The sequence below is a fragment of the Rhipicephalus sanguineus genome, chromosome 6 (assembly GCF_013339695.2).
Source record: "Rhipicephalus sanguineus isolate Rsan-2018 chromosome 6, BIME_Rsan_1.4, whole genome shotgun sequence".
In the NCBI taxonomy this organism is placed as follows: domain Eukaryota; kingdom Metazoa; phylum Arthropoda; class Arachnida; order Ixodida; family Ixodidae; genus Rhipicephalus; species Rhipicephalus sanguineus.
Genome location: NC_051181.1, coordinates 91,208,730 through 91,212,229, shown reverse-complemented (window position 1 = coordinate 91,212,229; position 3,500 = coordinate 91,208,730).

Here is a 3,500-nt window from a genome sequence, read left to right as displayed (position 1 = left end):
TCGGTTTTTTCACATTTGGAAACCGTCGCTCATCACCCAGAAGTCACAAAACACCCGAACCGAATGTACATCAGCGACGTACTAAGCACATCAGCTGTACAACAACAAATAACGTAATAATTATGCACGTGCATATAAAAAATACTGCGAGACAATGCTAAAGGTTTAACGTACCAACATGCAACAAATATTTTATTTTCATTGCATACCTGCGACAGCGCCGCACTTTTGCTATACAAGTAGACGGCCTCATGCCAGCAGCAATGGAGTTCGCTCGCCAAAGCCTTCACGTGTATGGGGTATGCCCATGCAAGCGTCAGCGCCTCAGCTTGCACGAAGGCGATCAACGTTGGGTCGCTCGTCGTTGTCGCGTGCATTTTCACTCATATGGGATTTGGCCTTAAATCTAACGCGAACAGTCGCGTGGCGCCGTCACTAGCTCAGGTGGTGCTACTTCTCTGTTTGTCGGAGTGCAACAGAGGCAGTGCTTTACCTGCTCCCCTTTTGTTTAAAGTAGTGAATGGAAAAGAAAAGCGGTAAAGGGCGGTCGCGAAAAAGGCGCTGCATGCGTGCTAGAAAACAATTCCCGCTCATTCTCTATATTTCGGGCTTGAGTCGGGCTTTGCGCCGGGCCCGAGCCCGACCCGATAAAACTGCAGGTAGCCCGAGTCCGGCCCGGGCCCGAGGTGAAAATACGTCGGCCCGCCCGAGCCCGGCCCGCGGGCCGGGTCGGGCTAGGGCTTTCGGGCTACCCGGAGCCCGTGCACACCTCTAGTAGGTGCCGCTGGTACGGGTCTGCGCGCGCTAGCGTTCGAATCAGTGATAAAAGAACCTCTGATCCCAGTGGTCGTGTCGGGCTCGCTCTCTCACTCGTCAGACCGAGACTTCGCTGGTCGGCGAGGTCGCTCATCGCCACAACCATAATATTAAATTGAAATAAAAAAGAAACAACACAAAATAGCAACACACCGATGACATGTCAAATTCATTGTGGTGTTACTTGGACGGAAAACTTGTAATTTCTCAAAAAATAGGCTAACGCTTTGATATTATATCCTTTTATTTATGGGGTGTAGCACCAGGAAAGGCGCTGTTTCGTTGTGGGACATTAATGTTTGTGATCATATAGAGACTCCTGTTTTTGGTCAATTTGTGGACTTCTATAAATATACGTTTCAGAAAACTACAAAAGCTTTCAAGCTGCCAATTTGTGCACACTCTTTCGGCGATAGCTCCATTTGTGATATTAAAAAAAGGGATGTGTACGCTACTTGGATTGAAAGACGACACATCAGTTTATGCGATTTTTTTTTCTTTTGAAAGTTCCATGAAAAATCGATGAAGGAATCTATGCAATACCAATGGTTATGCAGCTCACTTACCACCCTTTCGTGTCCGCTCTGGAGCTAAATGATTCGTTAACACTTAACCATTACAAATTGGCCCTAAACCTTGGTGAATATGATTGAAGTAATAGCATTCTTCTGTAGTTCGGTAGTTTGTGTTCTGTAGTGCAGTTCAAATTTTGTGCAGCGTATATACAGTTAAGTTGCACAACACAACATATATTAGTCTTATAGAAACACTGCAGAGACGTTACTCTTGTGTTGTTGCTGTTGTTAAATTTTCATATGGGCTACTCTGAGTGCTCTACCAAAGTCTAAAATAAAATGGTGCTTTGCTACAGCGGATTGTGTGTGCTCGACAATCGGCGGTCTGCGGCTGTGTCTGCGACATTCGTTTGGTGATGTGTCGGCACTTTTATGTCATAATATTATGTTTGACTTGAGACGTATACATATATATATATATATATATATATATATATATATATATATATATATATATATATATATATACTTTTTTTTCTCTCTTTATTTTTCTTTCACGTGCTCCATTTCATCGAGCAGACCTTTTGTTTAATGCTCGCACGTGCTGCACTCTCGGTAGCGGGGCATCCCCAGTTCCTGTGGTGCATATCCTCCTGTGCTTTTGGGCAGACACCAAAGTTTCTACGGCCAGCGTAAACAGATCCGCTGTTAAAATACAGTACAGGATCGATTTTCTTGAGCAAATTAAGTGTGTCGGGCAAGTGAACATGACACAACGGAAAGGTTCAGAAATGGGCATATACACTTCAAGCAATGTTCTCTTCCAGAGAGCCCCGAAAATGTAATTTGCCTTGTCCAGGTTCATGCGAAGCGCTGCTCGTACAGTTCGAGATATATCTTGATATGGTGGTATTTCACTCCCACAAATATCGGTTTACCGCGTTGTGAATCCGTAATGGTGCTCCCATTATTGCGCACACAGTGACCAGTAAGTATCGCTGTATTTATTTAACTAGGCATGACCTCGCACCAGAACAGCGGGAGCGCATCCCTAGTAGAACAGTGACATGCGGGGCTGTAAAGCTTATGTATACAAACGTGACGAGTGACATGTGTTTGTTAGATAGTGTAGACAGCCTAGATAAATGTGTGTCGGGAACCAGGCTAAGCGATAAACCTCAGGTGATGCGGAAAACAGTAGCGGTGTGCAGAGAAAAGAACGTAGTCATTTTGGAAGCTGACAGAGAGGGGTGTTTTGTAGTACTTCGAAGACGATTGTTTAATGTGAAGACAGCTGATGCCATAAGCAAAAATTTTGTTCAGATAAAGAAAGCTGAATCAAAGGTAAAGGGTGGGGTCGTGAGGCTTTGCAAAGACCTCAAGTTGGACAAGTTGGCAATAAATATTAATAAAATGAAAGCTATTGCGGTAAACGTTTTTTTTTTCAGTGCTAAGACACACAAAATCGATGTGCCCTTTAGAAGTACAGTCAGCGAACGGGACACATGGAAACTTTTGCTTAGTAAACACTAACAGAAGGTGCTATAGTGCGTTAAGCTTAAAGACCCCTTCTCAACTAGTAATTCGGGCCCCGCCATGGCGCTCGACTGCTGACCCGAAGGTTGCGGGATCGAATCCCGGCCGCGTTAGCTGCATTTTCGATGGAGGCGAAGATGTTTGAAGCCCGTGTGCTGCTTAGGTTTAGGTGCACGTTAAAGAACCCCAAGTGGTCGAAATTTCCGGGGGCCCCCACTACGGCGTCTTTCATAATCATATCGTGGTTTTGGGACGTTAAACCCCAGATAATATTATTGTTAACAAGAAAATCGAAAGACATAGTGCACTTTCTTTTAGATAATGAGCAGTCGGTCAGTAACGCCTTTTCTTTAGATTCGGAAGATGTTTTTTATTCTGTACCACATGATGAACTTTTTATTGCAGTGCCGCTCGTCCTGGCATCGTGTTCCTCCCTTTGTCGTGTGTGCTACTTCGCGGCTAAAATATGTCCTTAAGTAAATAACAACTAGGCCAACAAATACTCTTGTTAAAACGTTCTCACTTGCACGCTCTCTTACCCTAGACGTCCTGAATTCGCGGTTCTACTGGATCCACGTTCCTGTCGTTGGCTGGGCTTGTTGCCTCTTATGTCTTCGAGAAAGACCACCACTC